This window comes from Triticum aestivum, chromosome 3A (assembly GCF_018294505.1).
Source record: "Triticum aestivum cultivar Chinese Spring chromosome 3A, IWGSC CS RefSeq v2.1, whole genome shotgun sequence".
Lineage (NCBI taxonomy): Eukaryota > Viridiplantae > Streptophyta > Magnoliopsida > Poales > Poaceae > Triticum > Triticum aestivum.
The window spans coordinates 643,232,694-643,248,832 of NC_057800.1; positions in this window are offsets into that span (position 1 = coordinate 643,232,694).

Consider the following 16,139-nt stretch of genomic DNA (forward strand, 5'->3'; position numbering starts at 1 on the left):
ATTGGATTTAGATGGAATTTATTAGATAGAATTAAACGCAACTCTAAAGATTGGGACCTCGACAATGGTAAGGAGTTAGGTATGACACCTAAGTTTGATTGTGTTAAATCTTTTATGGATACCGATATTTTCCGTAAGTTCAGCACTAAATACAAACTTGATTCTGAGATAGTAGCTTCTTTCTGTGAATCTTTTTCTACTTATGTTGATCTCCCTAAGGAGAAGTAGTTTAAATATCATCCTCCCATAGAAGTAAAAGTAGCTGCACCTATTAAAGTTGAAGAAAAGACTGTCACTTATAATGATCCTATTGTTCCTACTTGTTATGTTGAGAAACCACCTTTCCCTGTTAGGATAAAAGATCATGCTAAAGCTTCAACTGTGGTTCGTAAAAGCAATATTAAAACATATATACCTCCTGAGCAAGTTAAAGTTGAACCTAATATCTCTATTGTTAAAGAGCTCTTGTCTGATAATATTGATGGGCATGTTATTCAGTTCTGCGGTGAAACTGCTAGAATTGCTAAACCTTGTGCTAAAGATAAACTTAGACCTGTGGTAGGCGTGCCTGTTATTTCTGTTAAAATAGGAGATCATTGTTATCATGGCTTATGTGATATGGGTGCTAGTGCTAGTGTTATACCTTATGACTTGTATAAAGAAATCAAGCATGAAATTGCACCTGCTGAGTTAGAAGATATTGATGTCACAATTAAACTTGCCAATAGAGATACTATTTCAGCAATGGGAATTGTTAGAGATGTTGAAGTCTTGTGCGGGAAAACTAAATATCCTGCTGATTTTCTTGTTCTTAGTTCTCCACAAGATAGCTTTTGTCCCATTATATTTGGTAGACCCTTCTTGAATACAGTTAAAGCTAGCATAGACTGCGAAAAGAGTCTTGTTACTATTGGCTTGGATGATACGACTCATGAGTTTAATTTCTCTAAATTTAGTAAACAACACCGTGAAGAAGAATTGCCTAGTAAGGATGAAATTATTGGTCTTGCTTCTATTGCCATACCTCCTAATGATCCTTTAGAACAATATTTGCTAGACCATGAGAATGATATGTTTATGATGAAAGAATGGAAATAGATGAAGTATTCTTTAAACAAGAACCTATGCTAAAAAACAATTTGCCTGTTGAAATCCTAGGGGATCCTCCTCCACCTAAGGGTGATCCTGTGTTGGAGCTTAAACCGTTGCCTGATAATCTTAAATATGCTTATCTTGATGAAAAGAAGATATATCCTGTTATTATTAGTGCTAACCTTTCAGAGCATGAAGAAGAAAGATTATTGAAAACTCTGAAGAAGCACCTTGCTGCTATTGGATATACTCTTGATGATCTTAAGGGCATTAGTCCCACTCTATGTCAACATAAAATAAATTTGGAAGCAGATGCCAAACCAGTTCGTGATCCTCAACGACGTCTGAATCCTAAAATGAAAGAAGTGGTAAGAAAAGAAATACTAAAGCTTCTAGAGGCAAGTATAATTTACCCCGTTGCTGATAGTCAGTGGGTAAGTCATGTTCATTGTGTCCCTAAGAAGGGAGGTATTACTGTTGTTCCTAATGATAAAGATGAATTGATTCCACAAAGAATTATTACAGGTTATAGGATGGTAATTGATTTCCGCAAATTAAATAAGGCTACTAAGAAAGATCATTACCCCTTACCTTTTATTAATCAAATGCTAGAAAGATTATGCAAACATACACATTACTGCTTTTTAGATGGTTATTATGGTTTCTCTCAAATACATGTGTCGGCTAAAGATCAATCAAAGACTACTTTTACATGCCTTTTTGGTACTTTTGCTTATAGACGTATGCCTTTTGGTTTATGTAATGCACCTGCTACCTTTCAAAGATGCATGATGGCTATATTCTCTGACTTTTGTGAAAAGATTTGTGAGGTTTTCATGGATGACTTTTCCGTCTGTGGATCTTCTTTTGATGATTGCTTGAGCAATCTTGATCGAGTTTTGCAGAGATGTGAAGAAACTAATCTTGTCTTGAATTGGGAAAAGTGCCACTTTATGGTTAATGAAGGTATTGTCTTGGGGCATAAAGTTTCTGAAAGAGGTATTGAAGTTGATAAAGCCAAGGTTGATGCTATTGAAAAGATGCCATGTCCCAAGGACATCAAAGGTATAAGAAGTTTCCTTGGTCACGCCGGATTTTATAGGAGGTTCTTCAAGGACTTCTCGAAAATTTCTCGGCCTCTGACTAATTTATTACAAAAAGATATACCATTTGTCTTTGATGATGATTGTGTAGAAGCATTTGAAATACTTAAGAAAGCATTAGTCTCTGCACCTATTGTTCAGCCACCTGATTGGAATTTACCCTTTGAAATTATGTGTGATGCTAGTGATTATGCTGTAGGTGATGTTCTAGGGCAAAGAGTTGATAAGAAATTAAATGTTATCCATTATGCTAGTAAGACTCTAGACAATGCTCAAAGAAATTATGCTACTACTGAAAAATAACTTTTAGCAGCTGTATTTGCTTGTGATAAGTTTAGACCTTATATTGTTGATTCTAAAGTAACTATCCACACTGATCATGCTGCTCTTAAATATCTTATGGAGAAGAAAGATGCTAAACCTAGACTTATTAGATGGGTTCTCTTGCTACAAGAATTTGATTTGCATATTGTTGATAGAAAAGGAGCTGTGAACCCCGTTGCAGACAACTTATCTAGGTTAGAGAATGTTCTTGATGACCCACTACCTATTGATGATAGCTTTCCTGATGAACAATTAAATGTCATAAGTACTTCTCATAGTACCCCTTGGTATGCTGATTATGCTAATTACATAGTTGCTAAATTTATACCACCTAGCTTCACATACCAACAAAAGAAAAAGTTCTTCTATGATTTGAGACATTACTTTTGGGATGACCCACATCTTTATAAAGAAGGAGTAGATGGTGTTATTAGACGTTGTGTACCTGAGCATGAACAGGAACAGATCCTACGCAAGTGCCACTCCGAAACTTATGGAGGACACCACGCGGGAGATAGAACTGAACATAAGGTATTGCAATCCGGTTTTTATTGGCCTACTCTCTTCAAGGATGCCCGTAAGTTTGTCCTTTCTTGTGATGAATGTCAAAGAATTGGTAATATTAGTAGACATCAAGAAATGCCTATGAATTATTCACTTGTTATTGAACTGTTTGATGTTTGGGGCTTTGATTATATGGGACCTTTTCCTGCCTCTAATGGATATACACATATTTTAGTTGCTGTTGATTACGTTACTAAGTGGGTAAAAGCTATTCCAACTAGTAGTGCTGATCATAACACTTCTATTAAAATGCTTAAAGAAGTTATTTTTCCGAGGTTTGGAGTCCCTAGATATTTAATGACTGATGGTGGTTCACATTTTATTCATGGTGCTTTCCGTAAAATGCTTGCTAAATATGACGCCAATCATAGAATTGCATCTCCGTATCACCCACAATCTAGTGGTCAAGTAGAATTGAGTAATAGAGAACTCAAATTAATTTTGCAAAAGACTGTCAATAGGTCTAGAAAGAATTGGTCCAAGAAACTTGATGATGCATTATGGGCCTATAGAACTGCATATAAAAATCCTATGGGTATGTCTCCGTATAAAATGGTATATGGAAAAGCATGTCACTTATCTCTCGAACTAGAACATAAGGCATATTGGGCTATTAAAGAGCTCAACTATGATTTCAAACTTGCCGGTGAAAAGAGGTTATTTGATATTAGCTCACTTGATGAATGGAGAACCCAAGCTTATGAAAATGCCAAGTTGTTTAAAGAAAAGGTTAAAAGATGGCATGACAAAAGGATACAAAAGCGTGAGTTTAATGTAGGTGATCATGTATTGCTATACAACTCTCGTTTAAGATTTTTTGCAGGGAAACTTCTCTCTAAATGGGAAGGCCCCTATGTTATCGAGGAGGTCTATCATTCCGGTGCCATAAAAATCAACAACTTCGAAGGCACAAATCCGAAGGTGGTAAACGGTCAAAGAATCAAACACTATATCTCAGGTAATCCCATAAATGTTGAAACCAATATCATCGAAACCGTAACCCCGGAGGAATACATAAGGGACACTTTCCAGAATGTTTTAGACTCCGAAAAGGAATAGGTATGTGGTACGGTAAGTAAACCGACTCCAAAACAATTTTTAAGGCAATATTTCTCTGTTTTGGAATATTTAGAAAAATAGAAAATTAAGTAGCAGTCCGGGAAGGACACGAGGGTGGAGGGCGCTGCTTACCCCCCTGGGCACGCCCCCTACCTCGTGAGCACCTTGTGTGCCTTCCGGACTCCGTTTTCTTGCATGATACGTATTTTGGTCGGTAAAAATTCACTATATATTCTCCTGAAGGTTTTGACTCCCGTATCACGCAAAAATCTCCTGTCTTTGTTTCGAGCTGTTTTCTGTCAGGGTTGTCAAGGCCAGGCACTATGTCGTCTCCCTCCTCCTCCAACCATGAGGGCAACGATGCTTGGCTAATGAAGATAGAGCTGAAGAGAGAAGAACCTATGGAGATCAACAAGGATGAAGGGATCAAGAAGGCCGTGGAGGACCAAGTTCCAGCAATAGAACACACCCTTCAACTGGATCATAATCTCCTTACCCCTACAAAAATCGAAGCTTTCAAGATGTTTGAGTTGGCTCGTATACAAAATAAGTATCTCGCACGTGAAAATATTTTGTTGAAGGAGCGTATCATCGCACTCAAGGGCATTATCCGCAAGTTAGAAGACCTTCTACGCTCGATGTGCGACTATCCATCATCAACAACACCTCCACCTTCTTCACCAACCAAGGAGATATAATAACATGGGTATGGGCACTCCACTTGGCAACTGCCAAGCTTGGGGGAGTGCCCCGGTATCGCATCACCATCACTTTTATCTTTACCGTTTTCCTTAGTTCGATCTTATTAGTAGTATTTTGATCTAGTAGAATAAAGTTTATGGCATGATCTAGTTGTGAGTTTTGCTTTATTATCCTTCTATGTAATCGAGTCCGTGAGCTATATAATAAAGATTAGTGTTGAGTCAAGGGCTTGATTATTTTGCCATGATCCTAAGTGAATAAAAGAAAGGAGAAAGAAATAAAAAGAAACAAAGAGATCATATGGATCTCATGGAGAGTAATGAGCTCACATAGAAAAAGTATGAAGAATAAAAGTTGTTGAGAGTTTACAAGCATAGTTTTGGTCATCGGTGCAATTAATAGGAAGTAATAAAGAAAGAGAGGTCTTCACATATAGATATACTATCTTGGACATCTTTTATGATTGTGAGCACTCATTAAAATATGACATGCTAAAGAGTTGACATTGGACAAGAAAGACAACATAATGGGTTATGTTTTCTTACATCTGAGATAAATTATATTATCTTGGATCCTCCAACATGTTGAGCTTGCCTTTACCCCTCATGCTAGCCAAATTCATTACACCAAGTAGAGATACTACCTGTGCTTCCAAATACCCTTAAACCAGTTTTGCCATGAGAGTCCGCCATATCTACCTATGGATTGAATAAGATCCTTCAAGTAAGTTGTCATCGGTGCAAAGCAATAAAAATTGCTCTCTAAATATGTATGATTGATTGGTGTGGGAGAAATAAGCTTTATACGATCTTGTGATATTGAAGTAATAAAAGCGACGGACTGCATAATAAAGGTTCATATCACAAGGGGCAATATAAAGTGATGTTCTTTCGCATTAAGATTTTGTGCATCCAACCATAAAAGCGCATGGCAACCTCTGCTTCCCTCTACGAAGGGCCTATCTTTTATTATTATCTTCTACCTTATGCAAGTGTCATGGTGATCTTCACCTCTCCCTTTTTCATTTTATCCTTTGGCAAGCATAGTATGTTGGAAAGATCCTGGTATATATGGCTAATTGGATGAGAGTTTTCATGAACTATTACTGTTGACATTACCCTTGAGGTAAAACGTTGGGAGGCAAAACTATAAGCCCCTATCTTTCTCTCTGTCCGATTAAAACTCCATACCCATAAGTATTGTGTGAGTGTCAACAATTGTGAAAGATTATATGATAGTTGAGTATGTGGACTTGCTGAAAAGCTCTTATACATTGACTCTTTCCTATGTTATGATAAATTGCAATTGCTTCAATGACCGAGATTGTAGTTTGTTAGTTTTCAATGAAGTTTACGATTCATACTTGATATTGTGATTGAATTATTACTCTAGCATTAGAGATCAGATGACAAGAATTATATAAGTTGCTGTTATAATAATGATCATGATGCCCTCATGTCCGTATTTTATTTTTATCGACACCTTCATCTCTAAACATGTGGACATATTTTTCGATTTCGGCTTTTCGCTTGAGGACAAGCGAGGTCTAAGCTTGGGGGAGTTGATACGCCCATTTTGCATCATGCTTTTATATCAATATTTGTTGCATTATGGGCTGTTATTTCACATTATGTCACAATACTTATGGCTATTCTCTCTTATTTTACAAGGTTTACATAAGGAAGGAGAATGCCAGCAGTTGGAATTCTGGGCTGGAAAAGGAGCAAATATTAGAGACCTATTCTGCACAACTCCAAAAGTCCTGAAACTCCACGGAACACCTTATAATAAATAATTAAAAATCCTCGCCAAAGATGAAGACCAGGGGGCCGACTCCCTTCTCACGAGGGTGGGGGCGCCCCCCTAGGGCGCGCCCCCTACCTCGTGGGCCCCTTGGTGGCTCTCCGATGACCATCTTCTCCTATATGAAGTCTTTCGTCAAGAAAAAAATAAGAAGCAACTTTTCAGGATGAAACTCCGCCACCACGAGGCGGAACCTTGGCGGATCCAATCTAGAGCTCCGGCAGAGCTGTTCTGCCGGGGAAACTTCCCTCCCGGAGGGGGAAATCATCGCCATCGTCATCACCAACGCTCCTCTCATCGAGAGAGGGCAATCTCCATCAACATCTTCATCAACACCATCTCATCTCAAAACCCTAGTTCATCTCTTGTATCCAATTCTTGTCTCCAAGTCCGGGATTGGTGCTAGTAGGTTGCTAGTAGTGTTAATTACTCCTTGTAGTTGATGCTAGTTGGTTTAATTGGCGGAAGATCATATGTTCAGATCCTATATGCATATTAATACCCCTCTGATTATGAAAATGTTTATGCTTTGTGAGTAGTTACGTTTGTTCCTGAGGACAAGGGAGAGGTCTTGCTATTAGTAGTCATGTGAATTTGGTATTCATTTGATATTTTGATGAGCTGTATGTTTTCTAGCCTCTAGTGGTGTTATGTGAACGCCGACTACATAACACTTCACCATTATTTGGGCCTAGAGGAAGGAATTGGGAAGTAATAAGTAGATGATGGGTTGCTAGAGTGACAGAAGCTTAAACCCTAGTTTATGCCTTGCTTCGTAAGGGGCTGATTTGGATCCATATGTTTCATGCTATGGTTAGGTTTACCTTAATACTTTTGTTGTAGTTGTGGATGCTTGCAATAGAGGTTAATCATAAGTGGGATGCTTGTTCAAGTAAGAACAACACCCAAGCACCGGTCCACCCACATGTCAAATTATCAAAGTACTGAACGTGAATCATATGAACGTGATGAAAACTAGCTTGACGATATTCGCATGTGTCCTCGGGAGCACTTTTCCTTATATAAGAGTTTGTCCAGGCTTGTCCTTTGCTACAAAAAGTATTGGTCCACCTTGCTGCACTTTATTTACTTTTGTTATTTGTTGCTCGTTACAAATTATCTCATCACAAAACTATCTGTTACCACTTATTTCAGTACTTGTAGAGAATACCTTGCTGAAAACTGTTTATCATTTCCTTCTGCTCCTCGTTGGGTTCGACACTCTTACTTATCGAAAGGACTACGATAGATCCCCTATACTTGTGGGTCATCACGTACCCATCAAGGTACGATGTTCCTCCAAAATGGATGCATGTTGCAACATGTCCATCAATGTATCCGGCGCCTCCCGATTCCTGGAAGCCGATGCGGGAGTACAGACTCCCTTCGAAGGGATATGTTTACTCGACCCTAGAGTCGTCCCTGGCTGTAAGCTAGATAGTCCGGGGCCTTTATTGTTGATCTCCGAAGGGGCTGCACACCCCAGACCCTGGACTACCGAAGTATCACCTTCGGGCGTGGTCTTCATTGTCCCTTACACCCCTTGTTGATCGGGAGAGATCCTGCGGGACGACACCTCAAAGTCATCTGCCCTATTGGGCGAGAAGGTCTGTGGAGGCGTCTCAATTTCCATCATCTCAGGAAGAAGTTCCCCCGAGGAGGAGGACTGTTGAGGAAGACCGCATGCCGGACTGCAAACATGTATTTTAAAAATGTTATCCTGGTAAGCAGAAAGGAAGGGAATATGTTCAGGACACCCTTGTTCACTTACGATTCGGCTAAGGGCTTGTCCTTACGGAGGAACTCGCGACGATGTCGTCTTCTGAACCCGAACTGCCTAACAGGGACATCTTCCCTCGCTTGGAAGCCTTTACCTCCAAATCTTCGGAGGCGGTCCTTTTCCTCCCATCGGGGGAAGGGTTGTCAGCCTCTCCTTCCCTTTTGTCTTCGGAAGAGGGACTTCCAATCTCCCCGGACATGGTGTCTGGTGTACCTTTAGAACGGAGGCCACCTTTGGCCTTCTTGCTCTCCTCCTTGTCCTCCTTCGCCGACACTTGATATGGCGCCGGAGCCAGCATCCTTGTTAACACAGGATCGGCTGAGTCTTCGGGAAGAGGGGCCGAACACCTAATTCATTCTGCCTTCTTTGCCCAGCCCTGTTCGAAGATGGCTTTTTCTGTACTACGGGATATTTAACTAAGCTGTGCTCAGGAGTCGAGTGCTTACCGAGGTATCCGGATGGTTGTAGTCAAGGCCGATGTCTTCGGTGGTATCCGGTCACTGCTTTCGTGTCCCGAAGAACAACTTCCACATTCCTCTGTGCGTCGTGCCGAAGAAGTGATGAAGGGTCCATGGTCCTTCCAGATTGAACTCCCACATGCGGAGGGGCCGTCGCTGGCACGACAGGACCCGGCGGACTAGCATTACCTGGATTACGTTGATGAGGTCGGTGTCCTTTTCGATGAGGCTCCGGATGCGGCTTTCTAACGTCTACACTTCGTCAATTGATCCCCAATCCAGCCCCTTATTAATCCATGATGCAACCTGTAATGGAGGGCCAGATCGGAACACAGGTGTAGCTGCCCACTTGGTTCCACGGGGTTTAGTGATGTAAAACCCCTCCCGTTGCCATAGGTTGGACGCTTCCGTGAAAGAGACTTTGGGCCAAAAAGCATTCGTGAGCTTGTTCACCGTAGCACCACCACACTCTATTTGCTTCCCCTCGATTACCTTCGGCTTCACATTAAAGGTCTTGAGCCATAAACCGAAGTGTGGGGAAATACGGAGAAAGGCCTCGCACATGACAATAAACGCCGAGATGTGAAGAAAGGAGTTTGGAGCTAGATCATGAAAATCTAGCCCGTAATAGAACATGAGTCCACGAACGAAGGTATGGAGAGCGAACCCTAGCCCCCGGAGGAAGTGGGATATGAATACGACCCTCTCGCCGAATCTGGGAGTAGGAATAACCCATTCTTTAGCAGGGAACCTATGGGGGATTTCCGCGGTCAGGTATGTTGCCGCTCGGAGCTTCACAATATCCTCCTCTGTGACAGAGGAGGCCACCCACCGGCGTTGAGGGCTGGGTGCGGACATGACTGGGAGGCTCCTGGGTGCTGGAACTCGAGGTTGGAAAGGTTGAGGAGGAGGTAGGCATGGAGGAAAAAGACGGGTCTGTGCCCCTTTATAAAGGCGATGAATATCAAACACCTCCTCATAGGCCTTAAAGCCCGCCTATTCCCAAGGGATCATGCCAACGGAATGGTTGGGTTATCCACGCCCGAATTAATGAGAATCCCGTAATAAGGGGACACGATCTCTGCTTCGACAAGACGTGCCAATAAAACTACATCTTAAAACATGGAGCGGGAGGCTAAAAATGGTTCGAAATAATGACCGGGCTGGGACGTGATGTCACACTACAAAAATTGTCAGCATATTGGACTTGTAAAATATTATACTCTCTGTGGTTGTGTATGGTATTTGTTTTGCAGAGCCGGACACATTTTTTTGTGTTTGAAGGCTGTTTTGGAGTATTCGGAGGAGGAACCCGCCTTGCAATGCTGAAGACAATCTGCGTCGGACACCTCGTCATTGAAGCCTGGTTCAGGGGCTACTGAGGGAGTCCTAGATTAAGGGGTCCTCGGGCGTCCGACCTGTTGGACATGGGCCAGACTGATGGGCCGTGAAGATACAAGACAGAAGACTCTCTCACGTGTCTGGATGGGACTCTCCTTGGCGTGGATGGCAAGCCTGGCGTTACTCTCTCACGTGTCCGGATGGGACTCTCCTTGGCGTGGATGGCAAGCCTGGCGTTCGGATATGAAGATTCCTTTCTCTGTAACCGACTTTGTAAAACCCTAGTCCCCTCCGGTGCCTATATAAACCGGAGGGTTTAGTCCGTAGATGCAATCATAATCTTACAGGCTGGACTTCTAGGGTTCTAGCCATTATGATCTCGTGGTAGATCAACTCTTGTAACCTTCATACTCATCAATACCAATCAAGCAGGACGTAGAGTATTACCTCCATCAAGAGGGCCCGAACCTGAGTAAAACTTCGTGTCCCTTGTCTCCTATTACCATCGACCTTAGACGCACAATTTGGGACCCCCTACCCGAGATCCACCGGTTTTGACACCGACGGTGGGCCCATAACCCATAGTTCCACAGGATCGGAACCTGACTCTCCTATACACACCCGTTTACAAAGTTATTCCTCATGCTTGGCTTCGTATGTAATTCACGAGCCACCTTCCATGTGATCATCAATTCTAGTATTAAACACAATACTTATTCATGTTGCCTTGAACCCCTTTCACACTCTATTTCAGGCAACGAACGATTGTCTCTCCGCCTGAAACTTCTTATGGTACCATATTACTTGGCTCTCGATATGGTTCATTCGTTCAACTCGAGAGATACTCATGTGTTCATTCCTGGGATAGCCCCAAATGATTTCCCCTTATACCATTCTATCATTGTAGAGCAGCCCATTACCTATTCGTAAGTACGACAGAATTTTCGAAGAAAGGACGACGGCTTCATCATGATGACTTGAAGCAGAGAAATGAAGACATCAACGTAGTGGGTCGACCTCTTCGAGAAGAGCAATCAAGACCGAGGAGAATCGTTAGAATTTCGTAACCTAAACTTTCCCCATTACTCCACCATGTAAATCTCGGGACGGGATTTCTTGTAGTGGAGGAGAATTGTGACGCCCGGATAATTAAGCTACAGTAATCCCCTCCTAATGGTGCCATGTCATCGCAGTTAATTTGCTAAACCTCACTTTGATCCAAACCCGATTCAAATTCAAATATAAATTCCAAGTGAAATTATTATTTGAATTAACGGTAAAACAAAAATGTTCGTTGGGTTGCAAATATTCACTAAGGAATTATCATGTAGAAACGAACATTATTCGGAACTCTAAAAATGCCCCTAGCTATTTTTGAATTGACCCAACAGCACCTACCCATCACCTTTAAATTCAAAACAAAATCAAATGAATTCTAATAGAACCCAAACTTTTTTCTGCCACCCTTCGCTATTGTGTTTGATTTATGTGCAAAGTTTAGTTCAAAGCAAAAAATCATTTGGTGGCCCAACTTGACGCAAAACAGTAGCAGAAAATACAAAATAGCAAAGAGTACTAAAAAAGACTAAAGTCAATGTGCACTTTGGCCCAACACCCCACACTGAAGCTCAGCCCACCTCCATTTTCCTCTACCTCCAGCTACAGGGATGCAAGCAGGGTGTGCGTGGAGGGCATCCATGGCACCTTGGCACGTGCCGGCCATCCCACGGCTCCCCTGATGGTTAAAACGGCGTTGACCCCTCCCCCAAAACCCTAGCGCCATTCCCCCTTCCCCTGCGCCTCTTTCTTCCACCATGCCCGCAGCCGAACCATGTCGCCATGGCCAACCTCATCCTCGTGGCCACTGCCCTCCCCGCCGCCTGAGACTGCGCCGGGAGCACCGCCTTTGTCATCTTCGTCGACTACATGGACGCATTCAAGCTCGGGACCCCCTGCCTCTCACGGATCGATGCCCTCAGCCGTCGTGGATCATTGTCGCCGTACATCTGCTCCAAGCCTCCCCCAAGCCCATCTTTGCACCCCTACAGGTACCGATGAGCTCCTTGACGTTTCCCCCTCCTCGCGTCGTAGATAGCACCCCTAGCTTTGCTCGCCGCCGCGTCCGAGAGCCGACCGCCGCTGCCTGGCAACGCCCTGCATGCTCTGGCCACCCCCTCCCCTTCTCCTCCATGTCGCCGCTTGCATCTGTTGACGCTGCCGCAGCCTGCAGTCCGCACGCGTCGTTCCGCCATGCCCAGCGTCCCGTGCCCCGTGGGCACCGGCCGAGCCCGCTTCGCCAGCGCTCCCCCCGGGTCGAGCTTGACCGTCGCAGACCCCGCCCGCGGTCTCCCGCCGCCGCACCCATGCATGCACTCACGGCCGCGCAGCTCTGCCCGCGCCGTGGCCTCGCCGCCCCTGGTCGTAGCCGCCCCATGCCGCTCCTCCACCTGCTCGCCGGCCCTGCATCTAGCTATTGTCACCGCCTCCGCAGCTGCTTGCCGTGCCCGCCGCTGCGGTGCCCATATTCGGTTGCCTCCACTCAAGCCCGTGCCCCCCGCTCCCCGCACACCTCGCCGACCGCCGCAGCCACCCGCCTCCCGCAGCCGCGCCATGGCTCGCCCTCCCCTGGCCGCGGGTGCCCTAATCGACTATGTTGTTGACGACCCCTCCTTCTTGCCAGAGCAACCAGGCAAGCCCCCCCTTGATCACCAGATATCGTCTATTCCTTCTCTCTACTTCTTGCATTAGAGTAGTGTAGCATGTTACTACTTTCGGTTAATCCTATTCTGATGCATAGCATGTCATTGTTGCTACAGTTGTTACCCTTACATGTAATCCTAAATGCTTAGTATATGATGCTAGTATTCCATCAGTAGCCCTACATTCTTGTCCGTCTGCAAAGCTATACTATCGGGACGTGATCACTAGGGAGGTGATCACGGGTATATACTATATATCTTATACATGATACCTGTGATGACTAAAGACGGGTCGGCTTGTAGAGTACCCGCGAGTGATTCACGGATTGGGGGCTGAAAGGGCCTTTGTCCCGATGGCCCCCTGGGTGAATCTTTGTGGCGGAGCGATAGGGTAGCTTGAGACCACCTAGGAGAGAGGTGGGCCTGGCCCTGGTCGGCGTCCGTGGAGACTTAAATTAACATGCTTAACGAGATCTTGGTATTTGATCTGAGTTTGGCCACTGGCCTATACGCACTAACCAACTACACGGGAACAGTTATGGGCACTCGACGTCGTGGTATCAGCCGAAGCCTTCTTGATGTCAGCGACTGAGCGGTGCATGCCGGATTGGACTGGAACGCCTGCTCTTGTATTAGGGAGGCTAGGTCTGCTTACCATCCGCGTTCACAATGTGCAGGTGTGCAATGGGTGATGAGCCCAGACCCCTGTGCGTATAGGATTTAGACCGGCGTGCTGATCTCTCTGTTGTGCCTAGGTAGGGATGCGACGTGTTGATCTTCCGAGGCCGGGTATGACCCAGGAAAGTGTGCCCGGCCAGACGAATCAAGTGTGTTGGGTAATGTGGTGCACCCCTGCAAGGAAGTTTATCTATTCGAATAGCCGTGTCCCTTGGTAAAATGTCGACCCAGAGTTGTATTCTAACCTTATGACAACTAGAACCGAATACTTAATAAAACACACCTCTTACAAGTTACAAATACAACCCGGTGATCGCTTTCCCACAGGGCGATGAGGGGAGGATCGCCGGGTAGGATTATGCTATGCGGTGTTCCTTGATGCTGCTCTTGCTACTCTCTTATACATGCTTCAAGATGGAGGCTACCAGAAGCGTAGTCTTCAATAGGACTAGCTATCCCCCTCTTATTCTGGCATTCTGTAGTTCAGTCCACAGATACTACCCATTTCATTGATACCAATGCATATGTAGTGTAGATCCTTGCTTGCGAGTACTTTGGATGAGTACTCACGGTTGCTTTGCTCCCTCTTCCCCCCCCCTTTCTTTTTCTTCTCGGATGTCGCAACCAGATGATGGAGTCCAGGAGACAGAGGGTCCCAAGGATGTTTCTACATGGAGTTCGACTTCGAGGAGTAGTTAGGAGATCCCACACAGGAGGCATGCGCCTCTTTCGATCTGTATCCCAGTTTGTGCTAGCCATCTTATGGCAAATTGTTTAACTTATGTCTATACTCAGATATTGTTGCTTCCGCTGACTCGCCTATGATCGAGCTCTTGTATTCAAGCTCTCGAGGCCCCTGGCTTGTAATATAAAGCTTGTATTATTTTATTTTGTGTGTAAAGTTGTGTTGTGATATCTTCCCGTGAGTCATTGATCTTGATCGTACACATTTGCTTGTATGATTAGTGTACGGTTGAATCGAGGGCGTCACAATAACCGAGAAACATTTCCTTATTACTTTAATGATAATTTTGACTGTTGTCTAGTGATTCACTCCTGGATCACTCTTGTACCTCCTTTTCAAAACCATGGCAAGGCACATAATAAGTCTGGTACTTAGCATGGCATACTTTATAGAACCTATGACTGAGGCATAGGGAATGAATTTCATTCTCTCTCTATATTCTGCCGTGGCCGGGTCTTGAGTCTAACTCAACTTCAGACCTTGTAATACAGGCAAGAACCCTTTTTTTGACTGATCCATTTTGAACTTATTCAAAACTTTATCAAGGTATGTGCTTTGTGAAAGTCCAATTAAGTGTCTTGATCTATCTCTATAGATCTTGATGCCCAATATATAAGATACTTCACTGAGGTCTTTCATTGAAAAACTCTTACTCAAGTATCCTTTTATGCTATCCAGAAATTCTATATCATCTCCAATAAACGATATGTCATCCACATATAATATTAGAAATGCTACAAAGCTCCCACTCACTTTCTTGTAAATACAGGCTTCACCGTAAGTCTGTATAAAACCATATGCTTTGATCACCTTATGAAAGCGTATATTCCAACTCCGAGATGCTTGCACCGTGATACGTCTCCAACGTATCTATAATTTTTGATTATTCCATGCTATTATATTATCTATTTTGGATGTTTAATGGGCTTTAATATACCTTTTTATATTATTTTTGGGACTAACCTATTAACCGAAAGCCTAGTGCAAATTGCTGTTTTTTTTGCCTATTTCAGTGTTCCGCGGCAAAGGAATATCAAACAGGATCCAAATGGTATGAAACCTTCGCGAGGATCTTTTTTGGAACAAACGTGATCCAGGAGACTTGGAGTGGATATCAAGGAAGCAGTGAGGCGACCATGAGGTAGGAGGGTGCGCCTAGGGGGGCCAGGCGCGCCCCACCCTCGTGGGCCCCTCGCAGCTCCACCGACCTATTTCTTTCACCTATATATACTCTTATACCCTGAAACCTTCGGGGAGAGCAACGAAAAACCTTTTCCATCGCCGCAACCTTCTGTACCCGTGAGATCCCATCTTGGGGCTTTTTCCGGCGATCTGCCGAAGGGGGATTCGATCATGGAGGGCTTCTACATCAACACCATAGCCTCTCCGATGATGTGTGAGTAGTTTACCACAGACCTTCGGGTCCATAGTTATTAGCTAGATGGCTTCTTCTCTCTCTTTGGATCTCAATACAAAGTTCTCCTCGATCTTCTTGGAGATCTATTCGATGTAACTCTTTTTGTGGTGTGTTTGCCGAGATCCGATGAATTGTGGGTTTATGAACTTGATTATCTATGAATATTATTTGATTCTTCTCTGAATTCTTATATGCATGATTTGATATCTTTGCAAGTCTCTTTGAATTATCAGTTTGGTTTGGCCTACTAGATTGATCTTTCTTGCAATGGGAGAAGTGCTTAGCTTTGGGTTCAATCTTGCGGTGCTCGATCCCATAGATAGAAAGGGAAACGACACATATTGTATTGTTGCCATCGAGGATAAAAAGATGGG